At 40.3% G+C, this 15,680-nt stretch overlaps 1 protein-coding gene across 2 annotated transcripts in view; it reads left to right on the top strand.

Annotated features, from left to right (window-relative positions):
* The window catches only part of LOC113640011 (cadherin-4-like), a 194,803-nt gene that overhangs the window by 127,358 nt on the left and 51,765 nt on the right, over positions 1-15,680 (top strand). Inside the window, exon 1 of one of the 2 annotated variants that reach the window (XM_047807158.1) lies at positions 7,294-7,495. The exons of the other annotated variant lie outside the window; for it this stretch is intronic. The gene's annotated coding sequence lies outside the window, so the exon portion shown is untranslated. Of the gene's footprint in view, positions 1-7,293; positions 7,496-15,680 lie in introns of those variants that run through there. 2 annotated transcript variants of the gene reach the window in all.

Genomic DNA, 15,680 nt, shown 5'->3' with positions numbered 1-15,680 from the left:
ATACGAGCTTCATATTAACACCACTGTGGAGTGAGACGTCAGGAAGACGTTCAGTCATCCACATGAACACATTTTAGTCTCAGTGACCAGACCAAGTGATGAAAGGATTTACAAAGAGGTTTAAGAATTTTCTTCAGCGTCATCACTTCTCCAGACTTGCAGCTCATGTCTGAAGGTATCATGGGTATTTTTCAAAATGTGGAAACTTCTCGGTTGCTAGACGACTTTACTGGCGAGTTTAAAAAAAAAAAAAAAAGTAAAACGGATGATATTTATACATTGATCAGATTCACCCTCATGTACTGGACACCTTGGTGGAATGTTTGGTCCAAACTGGCAGGGATGTGTGTTTGGATTTCAGCTTCCTGGCACAGAGCGTCTGCGTATTTATTTAACAAGGTGAAGATTAATGCAGCCGCTAGCTGTGTGTGAGTGTGTGTTTGTGTTTGTGTTCCTGTTTTGGGACACACACACACATACACATGGTTAGAAAATTCTTTATTAATATGAAAAACCTTCGCTGATGTATTTTTAAAAGCAGCAATGGATCATTTATAAAGCTCTTGGCTGCAAGAAAGAAAATTCCTGGCCCGGGGATTTTCACAGTCTGAAACCTCGACAGAGAGCAAATTAATTAATAATTAAAACAAAACATTTATAATTAAATAAATGAATTATTGAAAAAAAAATTCTTTAAAGTAATATTTCTTCCATCGTGGATGAGCATTTTCTTACAGCGCTGTCACACAGATCTTAGTATCGTAATAACTTAATAATCCTCATGTTAAGGCTCTTGTTTTTAATCTATACTTAACAACAGCATCAGACGAAGTCGTGAAGTTACGGTAATGTTATAAATCTTTTATTTTAAAGTGTTAGATTTTGTTATATAATTTCATGCTATTAAATATATCTTCTGGGGCAAAAGGAATCCAGTTAATCTTGCCGAAGAAGTAACGAGCTGAATGAGGAAAAAACGAGAGACCACATTCTATAGTTCTCAATTCTGTTTGGTCGGAAGGTGTTAATACGTATTCTATCGTTCTATTAGTCCTCCTCACGTCTCCTAACACTTTCTGACCTTATGAGCTCTTTTAAGAATTCAGATGCTTTATGAAGAACTTTTATCTTTACTCGGATCTTCTTTTTAATTTTAAGGAAAAAACACCAACAATTCTAAGAATTTTCTCAGAATTACATCACTAGGAAAAAGTCCATCCATCCATCCATCCATCCATTTTCTACCGCTTATCCGGGACTGGGTCGCGGGGGCAGCAGACTAAGCAGGGATGCCCAGACTTCCCTCTCCCCAGACACTTCCTCCAGCTCTTCCGGGGGAATACGAGGCTTTCCCAGGCTAGTTGAGAGACATAGTCCCTCCAGTGTGTCCTAGGTCTTCTCCTGGGCCTCCTCCCGGTTGGACATGCCTGGAACACCTCCCTAGGGAGGCGTCCAGGAGGCATCCGGAACAGATGCCCGAGCCACCTCAGCTGACTCCTCTTGATGTGGAGGAGCAGCGGCTCTACTCTGAGCTCCTCCCGAGTGACCGAGCTCCTCACCCTATCTCTAAGGGAGCGCCCAGCCACCCTGTGGAGGAAACTCTTTTCGGCCGCCTGTATCCGGGATCTCGTCCTTTCTGTCATGACCCAAAGGAACGTAGGAACTTAGATCGACTGGTAAATATAGAGCTTCGCCTTGCAGCTCAGCTCTTTCTTCACCACAACAGACCGGTATATCGACCACATCACTGCAGAAGATACACCGATCCACCTGTCGATCTCCCACTCCATCCTTCCCTCACTCGTGAACAAGACCCCAAGATACTTAAACTCCTCCACTTGAGGCAGGAGCTCTCCACCAACCTGAAGGGGACAAGCCACCCTTTTCCGGCTGAGAACCATGGCCTCAGATTTGGAGGTGCTGATTCTCATCCCCGCCGCTTCACACTCGGCAAAAAGTCTTCACACTAAAAATCTTCATGAATACGAGCCCTGGTTTTTACCTTGAGTCTTGGAACTGAGGTATCTATAAGGTACAAACTTTTTTTTTCTACGATTAGATAAAGAAACGATTCTGTGATATATTCTATCGGACGACATTATCGTCAGCAATTACCGTCTGTTGTATGAAAACAGTCGACGTCAGGGAAGCTGTTATGTTCGGGTCGAGAGAAGATATCAGAAGTATGAGGACATCGGAAAAACCTCACGCCGCTTTTAGGTTCCAATTTGAGGCCATTTCAGTTTCCGAAGGCGCACACACACTTCCGAGTGGTCCATTGTGGAGAAGCACTTTCAGACCCCGTCTGAACTGGGCTGTTATTCTGAAGGAAGGGAAAACAGGAATGGGAGACGAGGGACACTGAAGTTTAAAGCAAACAGTGATGCTCGGTGCTCACAGACAGACAGACAGACAGACAGACAGACAGACAGACAGACAGACAGACAGACAGAACTGAAGCCTACGTGTGTTTTCTTTAGTCTCTAAACAGAAATCTCATCATCTCTGTAACTCATTCTGTTCTGAAATGAGAAAGTCACGTCACAGGACAATGTGAATTTTCTTTTTACCAATGGAAAAAAATCGAATTAAATAAAATGTGAATAAATTAACAAAAAAGTGAGAAACATCGTCTATAAATAAAGATGAGGATAAGAAGTTGGTATAAGTGTCGAATCAAGAAAACGGCTGCTACGGAAATGTGAAAAGGTGACGCTTCGTTCCCTTGGGATTTCCGCTTCATCCTCGTCGAGTCGAGACCGAACACATTATTAAGGAAGAAAAAAACGCATCACTACGAGTGGAAGTGCTGTGCATTAAACTAAAAAGAGAGAACACACTTTTAAGACTATTTATTTGTGTGAAGACAGATTTCTGGGACGTCTGGGAGAAGTGTAATAAAGGCAAATGAAATATTTAACGCTAAAGTAAACTGGTTTTAATCAAAGGCAGTCACATGGCAGCACTAAGTCATTGTTGATGAGCTTTTGGTTATCTGAAAAGTACACAGAGCTGCTATTAAGCTGCTGTAAAAAAAAAAAAAAAACAGTCGGTGCGAGCGGACCGTTCTCTCTCAGGTAATGAGCAGAATTTTTATTTTATTTTATTTATTTATTTATTTATTTTTAAAAAGCTTCTTCCTGGAAGGACACATTAGCCTGAGCTCATGTGATGTCGAAAAAGCTAAGAAGAGAAATGTTTTGGAGATTAAATTCTAGGAGAAATAAACCGTGGCCCGTCAACAGGGTCACGTGCCGCAAAGACGAACCGTTTCAATCAGCTGTTTCACCGATGTTCACAAATCCGTACAGTGAGAATTCAGTTTAAATACGAATCACTTCCTCCAGGAGGTCTGTGTGATTGTTACGTCCATAAAAACGTTTTTTTGTTGTTTTTTTTTTTTTTTTTTTTTAATTTTTGGATTTGTGAAAATCACAAGCACAGGATTCTTGTTTTAAACTCCTCCAAGTGAAGACACACGTTGTTTAACACACGTGAAACAAAACCTGCGTAAAATCTGCGTCATTTTGAAAAAAAAAAAGGCTGTTTGATTTTGTGTTTATTTCGATTTTTGATTTCAAAATTCGTTAAAATCCTGACAGGAAAATGATTAAAAAAACCGTCATGTAGTATTCAATCCGTCCATGATGAATGTTTTGATTGTTTGTTTATTATTATTATTTTTTTCACATTTACATCATTTAGCGGATGCACTTATCCAGAGTGACTTACATTTTATCTCATTTTTATACAGCTGAGCAATCGAGGGTTAAGGGCCTCGCCCAGGGGCCCGGCAGTGGCAGCTTGGTGGACGTACGAATTGAACTCACAACCTTCCGATCGGGAGCCCAACGCCTTAACCACAAGGCTACCACATCCCATTTTTTTTTTTGGGGGGGGAAACCACATAAGTGTCAAAAATACACTTTCTGGAATATTTCAAATGAAATTGTGAAATATTTTACACGAACGTAGAAGCTCGAGGTTTGATCTAATGGATAGTGTTCGAATGTGTAGCGTTCAGGTGTAGAAAAGGTACGCAGGTGAGAACGTGAACTGTGGCTCGAAACGTTCGCTGGAATTCGCTCGAACAAATACACAGATGTGTTTGTTGACGTTTGAGCAAAGGGGGCGGAGCTTATGCTCATATTTTTTTTGTCTCGTTCTTGTTCACACTCAGACATTTTTCGATCTCAGAGACTGCTCTTTATTTAGTGAGCTACTCTTAATGGGATGATGCATCTCGCGACGAACGGCTGCGAGGCCGGCGTTAGACTTCCCACGTGTCTGAGGCGAAATTATTTTTCATTAGCATGCCAGTCAATATCAATAAAACCGAACATAAAACAAATTTCCGGCTGAGAAAAAAGAAAATTAACTTGATCAATGTAATTGCTTCCTCGTTACAGCTTCCATTTCGTCTCTCATTTATCTTCCGGCATTAAGGATGAAAAACAAACGGTCTGATTCTAATCAAATTAGCGCAATTATTTTCTCCATTTGAAGGTTGCTGTTTATATTTATTTTTCACTTTGGAGCTGGATTTGAACTTTATCTCTCCAATTAGTTCCGAATTAGTGCTGGCGTTTCAAATGGAAAAGATGGGAAAGTGGTAAATAATTACACGGTGCCTTATCACAGCGGGAGATGAGCGAGAATTCATATCCATATCCTTGTGTTAAGCCTTTATTATAGCTCACGTCACTGGAATTTATCGCCAGTGGCTTAATTAGCTTCTTAGTTTATATAAACGTGTGTGAAACATTTCGTTCAAGCTGCTAGGGTTTTTTTGGCAGACGAACCGAAACACCACCACACTGACTGACTCATTCAGACTGGGAAATCTTAACGAAACGAAAGGAAGCTGTCATGTCATGTGTTTCCATCTGCTAATGTTTTATATGCAGAAATATTCACAGCTCAAGTCTCTGGTGTCAGGAGAAACTTATTATTATCCGAAGACAGGAAACAGGAACTAACGTTACATCTGACTAGAAATGGATAAAAAGGAGGAAGTGCCTTGATTAAAGGGTGTGAAGAGTAAGTCCGCTTCAGTACGCCGCCTCCTGGTCGGTTGGTTTGCTCTAAGCATACGACAGAGTGTTTTTATTCCGTCTTATTCCGTACACACACTGAAACGTGGAACAGATTAGAGGTGATGAAGTCAGACTCAGACGTCTCTCCACGTGACCATTGTCTGTCTTCCTTCGTGTGTTCTTACCTGTAATTCGCTCTTGTGCCTATCTCGGGCGTCATCGGGCATCGAGGCAGGATACACCCTGGACGTAGTGCCAACCCATCACAGGGCACACACACACTCTCATTCACTCACACACACACTACGGACAATTTTCCAGAGATGCCAGTCAACCTACCATGCATGTCTTTGGACCAGGGGAGGAAACCGGAGTACCCGGAGGAAACCCCCGAGGCACGGGGGGAACATGCAAACTCCACACACACAAGGCGGAGGTGGGAATCGAACCCCCAACCCTGGAGGTGTGAGGAAAATGTTCTAACCACTAAGCCACCGTGCCTATGGCACCAAAAAACCCTAAATATGTAAAGAAATATATATATATATATATCAGTGGTGATCCAGTGGCAGGATCCCGTGCTCTCACTGTCATTGTCCGATTCCCAGGCAGGGATCTGGATCGGACCCAAGCCTGGATAAAACCGGAGGGTTGTGTCAGGAACGGCTTCTGGTGTAAAAACCTGTGAAACATCAAATATGCAGAGCAGATGATCGGCTGTGGCGACCCCGAACAGGGAGCAGCTGAAAGAACGTCAACAAAATATTCCAGTGACTCGAGTGTGTGGCCTGGAGACGTGAAAGAGAGAACTCCTGAGGAGACTCCTAATGAGAGTCGGCATCACTTTACCGAAATCGCATTAGGACGCAGCCGGAGCGCACTGCTTCGCCTAATATATGGAAATCGTGCATGATTTGAAGTGTCTATCTGAGAAAGTACACAAATAAATATGATGCATTATTTTGTAAACACTTGCACCGGTAGCGGCGGCGGAGTTGGCGGCGGAGGGTCAGGAGAATAAAGGGCAATAATTGAAGGCGGAAATGTAGACAGGATAGAAAAGCAGAGAAAGTCCTGACGCGAAGACCCGGTGAGATGAAACTCTTTTTTTTTTTTTTTTTTTTACTTTATTTCCTACTTAATTTATTTCTTTCTTTATTTTGTTTTATTCACTCCATTCCCCGGAGGAGAATCACGAAGCGGACGGATATCCGGCTGCTGCCGAGAGATCTGATCCGATTTACGGAGCCGTTTAGAAAGGAAAGTGTCGGTGTCAGTGCCAGCGCTCCTCATGTAAATATAATAGATCCGACTCTAGGTTAACGATAATTACCCACAATGCCCCACAGCCACTTCATCTGGGATTGCACTGAACAGGGAAGAAAAGATAGAGATGGAAATAAGACGATAAGTGTGAGCCGAGGACAGAGAGCCGCACTCCAATAATAATAACGTCTTCTCACAAATGAAACGTTCGCATGGTTTAACGATTCTGCTGAGAGAGAAAAAAACATTTATTTTCTTCGCATATAGTTTTCTTTTGTGGAAACGTCCTCTCAGGCGATTTCAGCCATATTGTTCTGCGGAAACGTCTAGAAAATTACACTCTTTCCCCTCTTACGTCCGGCAAAGCTAAACCAGGACTTTATACTTTTCATGAAATGCTACACTTATATAAATATATAAATATATTCTGTTGTTTAGCCTCGTTCCAGATGGAGAAAAAAAGAGGAAGGGATATGAACAGAATTTAATATTGAGCATATCATCTGCAGCTAGCCAGAAGCTGTGTAGCTAGCTGTTGTGCTCAAACAGCACATATTATAATGTACATTAAGAATGCTGTTGCCTGGCAACAAGCATAAACTAGCTATATGTTAACGCTATCGAAAACCGTGTCGTCTTAAATCTGCTTCGAATTTAAAAAGCTATGACGCTAATGTAGCTAAAGCCAAAGATTTCTACCGCGAATTATTTTCTATGGGCTTTGAAATATTTTTTAAACATGTGAAAAAATTTGCCGTGTTCAGAAAAAAAATGACGACGCAAGGCACATTGTAAAAATAATTATTAATCCCCCTTAAATCATAATATTTTGTTGGTTTGGTTCATTTTTTTTTAGATTTCAAACGTTATAATTTATAAGTTGAATTTGGATTAAAACAGATTAAACAGTCAGCGTGAGAACACTGTTGCTAGGCAACCATGAAACAAGAAACCTACAAACAACTGACCTAGCTACTGTACAAAACTGCTAGCTTTAGTTACAAGGCTAAATTAGGTTTATTCAGATATGTTGCTAGTAAAAGTTACTACTAAAAGAGGTCACGAGTTTAAAAATGTAATAAACAGAATTAATGACACGTCTATGACCATAACTGAGGAGAAATTTTAACATAACAGCTAATACAAATTAGCATCTCGTGTGTTTTACACTCCAGATTCCTAAACGCCTAAAGGTAAACCTCTGTGTGTGTGTGTGTGTGTGTGTGTGTGTGTGTGTGTGTGTGTGTGTGTGTGTGTGTGTGTGTGTGTGTTTGTTATATCCAGCTCGTTTATCACAGTGACAGCTGTCTTTTGGTCAGCTTTGCGTGTCCAGGTGCGTCCTTGGAGAAGCGTGCGTTTGGAGGAATTAGCGTTAGCCAGAAATGCTACGCTAACAGAAGGTGTAGCTTGGCTACTGTAGAGAAGCTTTGGCTCGAACTATGGATTAGCATTGTCACCCATCCAGTGGACATCAAACCTATCCTCCTCTCTCTCTCTCTTTCTCTCTCTCTCTCTCTCATTCTCGTTCACACTCTAATCTTACATGCGACACACACACACACACACACACACACACACACACACACACACACACACACACACACACACACACGTCCCAGTGTAATGGAGGAAAGAATCAGCTGTGAGAACTCGGACAGAACTGCACATTCTGCACATTTACACTTCACACAGGATTTGATCTTGTAGCTATCGGAAAGTGGTCTTCATGTTTAAAGTGTATTTCTCTGCACGCTCGTGTTTGTTAGCGCGGCAGAGCAAGGAGTCTTGAGTGAAGCGGATTTAGACGCCATGCTGTTTGTCTTTGGTACTCGGAAAAGCCGAGTGGATTCAGAGAAAATGCAGGACGGTCATCAGCTGTGACAAGGAACACTAATAACAAATCATTACACGGTAATGAAGAGGGCAGAGCTCTAGTGAGCGAGAGTGGTCCTTATTTACTATCAATCAGCCAATCAGAAGTGAGGGAAATCTGTGTATTTCTTTCTTTTTCTCCTAGACAGAGAGACATAGATAGATAGATAGATAGATAGATAGATAGATAGATAGATAGATAGATAGATAGATAGATAGATAGATAGATAGATAGATAGATAGATAGATAGATAGAGGTGTCTTTTTGTAGATTAAAAAAGATTTTGTAGATTAAAAAAATAGATACTCATTGATTGTGTGTGTGTGTGTGTGTGTGTGTGTGTGTGTGTGTGTGTGTGTGTGTGTGTGTGTGTGTGTGTGTGTGTGTGTGAAGTAAATCATAAATCATCTGCTTTTGTGACTAATGAGAAACAGATGGTCATTTAGTGTGCAATACGTCACACATTACAACTAAGCTAGAATATCCAATGTTTGTCTGTCTATCTATCTATCAATTTCTCTGTGTATTTGTGTCTGTCTATCTATCTATCTATCTATCTATCTATCTATCTATCTATCTATCTATCTATCTATCTATCTATCTATCTATCTCTCTGTCTGTCTGTCTGTCTGTCTGTCTGTCTGTCTGTCTGTCTGTCATATCGAGAGTAGTTTTAATATACTGTATGAAGTATTGCTGTAATTAAAGACGATCAGTCAGACCCGGATGACTTCCTGTAGCACTTCCTGTTGCAGCACGATCAGCTACAGCATGAAGCTAAAGGCTAAATCTCTACAGTACGTCGAGCACATCAGCGTCAGTGCAGGAAGAACACGGTGTCCATGAGGGGATTTTATACTTCCACCAACTCGAACTCTACTTCCTCACTTTCTCTCTCTCTCTCTCTCGCTCTCTTCTTCTGTTTTTCCTGAAAGCTTGTCATTGTGTAGGACAAGTGTGTACATCTAAATATGATAGAAAAAGACAGAAGCGCGCGGCCGTCTCGAGAACCCAACCTGGGAAATGTCAAACTGTCTGTTGCTTGAAGATTATGATACATGATTGAATAAAAAATGGAGGACAGAAAGAAAAAGAGGCTACGCTGAGGGACAAAGAGAGAGAGAGAGAGAGAGAGAGAGAGAGAGAGAGAGAGAGAGAGAGAGATGTATTGTTAGCATTAGCAGGTTGTTGTAGGAAATTTTAAATAAGAAATTGATGTAGACTAAAGAAGTAATAAATCATTGAACAATGAAAGCTCTCTCAGCTCTCTCTCCTTTTTTGAGGACATACAGGCAAAAAAAAAAAAAAAAAGGAAATTCATTTAATCAGTAGGAAAAGCCCAAAATCAGTAAGGAACTAATGAGGTCAATTTAACTTTTTGCACATTTATAAACTTTTGTTGAAAGAACATTATTTACTTTGACATTATTTCCTGTTCAGTGTCACCCAAATGAGGATGAGGTTCCCTTCTGAATCTGGTTCCTCTCAAGGTTTCTTCCTCATATCATCTCAGGGAGTTTTTCCTCACCACCGTCACCTCAGGCTTGATCATTATGGATAAATATTAGAGATAAATAATAACTTAATTTAAAACTTTAACATCTTTATTTTGTTTCTGTACTTCTCTAAAGCTGCTTTCAAACAATGTAAATTGATAAATTGAATTTATTTAGGGGGGTTACGGTGGCTTAGTGGTTAGCACGTTCGCCTCACACCTCCAGGGTTGGGGGTTCGATTCCCGCCTCCGCCTCGTGTGTGTGGAGTTTGCATGTTCTCCATGTGCATCGGGGGTTTCCTCCGGGTACTCCGGTTTCCTCCCCCGGTCCAAAGACATGCATGGTAGGTTGATTGGCATCTCTGGAAAATTGTCTGTAGTGTGTGAGTGTGTGAGTGAATGAGAGTGTGTGTGTGCCCTGTGATGTGTTGGCACTCCGTCCAGGGTGTATCCTGCCTCGATGCCCGATGACGCCTGAGATAGGCACAGGTTCCCCGTGACCTGAGAAGTTCGGATAAGCGGTAGAAAATGAATGAATGAATGAATGAATTTTTTTGAAGGATACATGTGCTGACATGTGATTGGACGAGGGGATGGGCTTAAAAAAAATCATAAAAGAAGAACATGTACAGGATGAATTAAAAAAGAAGTCAAAAAAGAAGAACATGTATGAATTAAAGAGCATGTATGAAATGTTTAGAAGGTCACTGAAGTCCAACAGGACGTCGGGTGATTACGCCACTCGTACCCCTGCTATCTCTGCCAGCTGGTTTGTTTGCTGTCTTGCTTGACTGCCAATAATCTAATCCTCATCTGAGTCCAGTTAGGTTTTGATTGAGAATTTATTGGATATTAATATTCAGATTGTGAGAGTTAGTCTGGGCCAATGGAGGGTGAAGAAGGAACATTCCTGCGTTGTTTAATTGCAGCGCCAGTGAATGTGTGTGTTTATGTGTGTCTGTGTGTGAGCTGTTAAAATGGTGTTGTGTTAATGCAGTAATTGACATTGTTCACTTTTCCACGTCCTTTCTGGGAAGCGACAGATAATCTTTACTTTTCATCCTTCATCATTTTGAATTCTTTGGTGTCAGATCACACGCTGTAACATGCTACTGTACTTACACATGCTAATTTTACTGTGAGCAAGTGTCCGTTTTCTTTTTCTCTTTGATCTTTCCATCCTGTTCTTTCTTTCTTTCTTTCTTTCTTTCTTTCTTTCTTTCTTTCTTTCTTTCTTTCTTTGATCCTTTCTTTCTTTCTTTCTTTGATCTTTCCATCCTGTTCTTTCATTCTTTCTTTCTTTCTTTCTTTCTTTCTTTTTTCTTTGATATTTCCATTCTTTCTTTCTTTCTTTCTTTCTTTTTTTTTCTTTCTTTCTTTCTTTATTTATTTATTATTAGCGCATTAGCGTACACAGAACTAAAGAAGCAAACTCTAGCTTCTGTAAAGAGAAAGAAAGAAAGAAAGAAAGAAAACAGGAAAGAAAGACAGAGGAGAGAAAAATAATACATTCAGAGAGAGAGAGAGAGAGACAGAGAGAGAGAGAGAGAGAGAGAGAGAGAAGAAAAATACATTTACATAGTATATATATATATAGTATATATATATAATACATAGTATTTATACAGTAAAAAAAGGTGAATAAAAAAATTAAGAATGAATGAAAGAACCTTAGATAAGTAAAGTTTATAAAATAATTTAAACATTGAAGCAAAAAGAGAGAAAGAGCACACTGTTGCTAGCTAACCAGGCTAAATGTAGCATGTAAATGTAGCGTTGTTGTCTTAAAAGTGGAGGTTTAGCTCAAACATATTCAGCGTCACTTCACACACCTAGCATCTACTGCTAACAAAAAACAACCATTTTATAGCATTGAGCTAATCTGCAGTCTGATGGTTATTTAATGACTAGCACTTAACATGTCTTACGTGCCTCGTATCCTCGCTAATGTTAGCCAGTAAGAAGGGAACTGACGGATGATGCGTTTCGTGATGGAGAGATAAAAGCAGTGCTATAACGGTGCCTCACACCATCTGGAGAAACAGGAAGGGTGATGTCACTTCCATGTAGCGACTGTCTTCATCGTCGTCTTCGGTGTTAACAGTGAAGTTCTGCGGCGGAAATCATACAGAATGTTGCGACTCTGGATGATGAGGACGCAGCAGAGCAGCTGTCGCTTTCAGAACTCAGATAATAATAAGTGTGAAGCGACCTCGCTGCCGTGTGCAGACGGCTGACACATGGGTTAGAAGATCCACAGACTCGTGGTCCTCACCATCTGGAGTGGAATTTCCATACAGTTCTAGATGGAGATTACAGGCTGGCAAACTGTTAATGAACACAGCTTTCTACAGAAGCTGAAAGAACTGAGGAGGACAATAAGGAAAAGTCAAGAATTTAAACATTGAGCTGCATTGGAAAGAAAATCAAGAAATGGAAAGAAATGAATAGATAGATAGATAGATAGATAGATAGATAGATAGATAGATAGATAGATAGATAGATAGATAGATAGATAGATAGATGTAATTTTTAATATCTATATAGTGGAAAGAAAGAAAGAAAGAAAGAAAGAAAGAAAGAACTCTAGTTGTGAATACATTTATTATAAATACAATATAAAACAGTAAAAGTAACAATAAAATAAAATCAAGAGTGATGATCATTCTGTTGCTAGGCAACCAGGCTAAATGTAGCATGAAACTGTTGTTGTTTTTGTTAGTAAAAGTGAAATTTTAGCACAGAGCTATTCAGCATCACCTCACACACCTAGCATAAATTGCTAACAAACTCCCCCAGCTAACAGCATTGAGCTAATCTGCAGTCTGATGTGTTTCTTGCTGAATGTGTGAGATACATGTTAGCGACAGGTTAAGAAGCATTATAGCGACAGGTTGGCAGTAAGTTAGCATCAAGTTAGCTTCAGGATGGCATCAGGTTAGTCAGGATAGCATCAGGTTAGCTTCAGGTTAGCGCCAGGTTAGCATCAGGATAGTGTCGGGTTAGCAACAGCTTAGCTTTTCAGTTCCTTTGACAGTGTACTGAAAACATATTCATTGGACCATTTTGCCCTAAACTATACACAATGTTGTACATTGTTTAACTCTGACATTTTATCTGGCAGTGACTGAGCTCTGTGTGTGTGTGTGTGTGTGTGTGTGTGTGTGTGTGTGTGTGTGTGTGTGTGTGTGTGTGTGTGTGTCTAAAATCTACCAGTGCTGTGTGATACAATCAAATCATGGCCTTTACACAACATCAGTAACGAAGACATTTAGCTTCAATCCAGTGACAAATAAGTCATTTACACACACCCACACCCCCCCCCCCACACACACACACACATATGCATCCTCTTGCTCTTCATCTTTTCTCTAATAAGGAGCAAGAGATGAGGTGAGAGCCTTTTCCTTCTAATGTTCTTCAAACTGAATCAATTATCATTCATTACCCTGAGGAGAGCACACACTCGTCTCGCCTGTTTATTTCTCTCTCTCTCTCTCTCTCTCTCTCTCTCTCTCTCTCTCTCTCTCTCTCTCTCTCTCTCTCTCTCTCTGTGTGTGTGTGTGTGTGTGTATGTGTGTGTGTGTGTGATCAGCTAAAGGTGCCAATCACACACAAAAACCGCATTATAGTGGAATAACATGGAAGTTTAACAGATTTTCTTCTTTATGCTAATTTCAGGCTAAAGTTTGAAACAGCTAAAAAACAACAACAAAAAAACAAACAAACAGATTTTTATACATTTAAATTTAATATAACCAAATATTTCATGTTTGACCCATATATTATCCCTGCAACACGGTATTATTTATTTAAATAATTTCCTTTAACTCATATAACACCGGATATATGGGTCAAACATCTACATCTATGGGTCAACAATCTAGCTCATTTATCCTGAATTAGTTGCTAGTAGAGTTACCCTTTACCCCTCATGTCCTCTATAAAGCCTCACCCAATAAAGCAAGGTGATGTGGACTAGCACTTCCTGTTGTGCTTTATGTATTTTACTTCAAAACAAATGCCACTATGTAGCAAGCAGGCTAAACACCATCTTGTTGCAGTTCATTTCTTATCTAATTAGCTACCTAGTATACCTAGCATGTATTCTTGCTGTTATTATTTTTTATACCTACGTAGCCTAAATGCTGTTTAATACTCAGATAAAGATAATAAATACTAAACACACAGGCAGACAGTTAGCATTTTCTTACTGTAGCTAATAATATCTAGCTAGTTACTTGCAAGAACCATAAGGTAGTAAGCAATGTAGCTAACTGCTTATTAAAGGAAGCTAAACATGCTATATTTTTATTTTGGTGAAGAAATGATGGAAAGTGTGAACGCTAAAGACGGGTCAGTTAGGTTAGCTGTTTATGTAGGTGAGTTAAACAGTGCTGAACACAATCTATGTCAGGGCTCTCAAGTTTTGAAGACAGGCAAGCGTGACATCTCCAACCACCCCAGCAACCCCCCTCAAGAGAGAAAGAGAGAGAGAGGGAGAGAGGGAGAGAGGGATTAGGACTGCTGTTGTTTATTGTAAGTGTTTGTTGCCTTTTTGGACTCCTTTATCATTTGTAATGTATCTCCCATTTAAAAATTTCGGCACAAGCCCAGACATTTTCATGATTGCTTCGTTTAAAACCGACCATCGAAACTTTCATTAGCGAAGGTATTATTTTTTTTTTTCATTGTTTGTTGCGTTAAAACTTACTCAGATAGTGCTATTTTCTGATTGGCTATTGTGTAGCCTCTTTTCCGATTGGCTGATATGTGTCAGGCTCGACTAAGCGGTGCGGACAGATACATTTTGGGCGCTGCGGCCGATTAAATATATGATAAATAGTCAAAAGGTTTTTCTGGGTGAGAAATACGATGTATGGCAGGAGAGCGTGACAAAAGTCCGAAATGAGTGACTGTCACTCTCAATGTGTGACACTTGACAGCCCTGCTATGTAGCTAGCAACTTGTCCAGCAATGCTAAACACACTAGGTATGTTGTCACTGTGTTTTGTTGCGTTTTGTTTGTTTTTTTGTTTGTTTGTTTGTTTGTTTGGGCCACAGGACATGTAGCCATAGCATACATTTAGCATATATACAGTAGAAATACACAGAGAGTAGCTTTATGTGGCTAAGTATTTAAAGTATTTTTGTCATTTCAACTATATATACAGTAGCTGTTGCAGTACACAGTGAAATGAGAAAAACGTTTCTCCAGGACCAGGGTGCTACAATAAAAAACAGAAACAGAGCTAAGGACTTAGTAAGTAGCCCTAGCCACATAAAGTGTATCTGTGACCTGGTTGGCAGGACAAAAGACAGAAGACAAAAAAATACGATGTGAAAGACAGCATGTGCAAAGAGCAAGAACAGTCTGCAAAACAGCAAGTTTTATATGTTGGTGCTGTAGACATGGATGTATAATGGAAGTGTCTATATTCGGTGTAAGTCATTGCAGTCCATACAGTTGATTGTACGTGTGTTTGTGTGTAATTGTGTTCGGTACAGTTCAGTTCAGTTACTAAGGATGTCTGATGGCTTGTGGGAAGAATCTGTTACACAAAAAAAAAACAACAAAACACACCACAAACAAACAACAACTTTACAGCCGTCTGGTCGTGAGGGCCCACGAACGCTTCGGTTAACTTTTTCCAGACGGCAGGAGGGTGAAGAGTGTGTGAAGGGTGTGGTGGGGTCATCCACAATGCTGTTAGCTTTGCGGAATGCAGCCTTGTGGTGTAATGTCCATGATAGAGGGAGAGATACTCCAATGATCTTTTCAGCTGTCCTCACTATCACGCTGCAGGGTCTTGCGTTCCGAACGGTGCAGTTCCCAAACCAGACAGTGATGCAGCTGCTCAGAATGCTCTCAATGTCCCTCTGTAAAAACGTAGTCAGGATGGGGGGGGAGGGAGATGGGCTTTTCTCAAGAAGAGGAGAACGGTGATGGAGCTGGTGTTGAAGTGACCAGGTGAAATTCTCCGCTAGGTGAACATCCGATTTCTTTCTT

This window comes from Tachysurus fulvidraco, chromosome 23 (assembly GCF_022655615.1).
Source record: "Tachysurus fulvidraco isolate hzauxx_2018 chromosome 23, HZAU_PFXX_2.0, whole genome shotgun sequence".
NCBI lineage: Eukaryota > Metazoa > Chordata > Actinopteri > Siluriformes > Bagridae > Tachysurus > Tachysurus fulvidraco.
The sequence above is the reverse complement of the archived record's forward strand: the minus strand, read 5'-3'. Positions and strand labels throughout refer to the sequence as shown.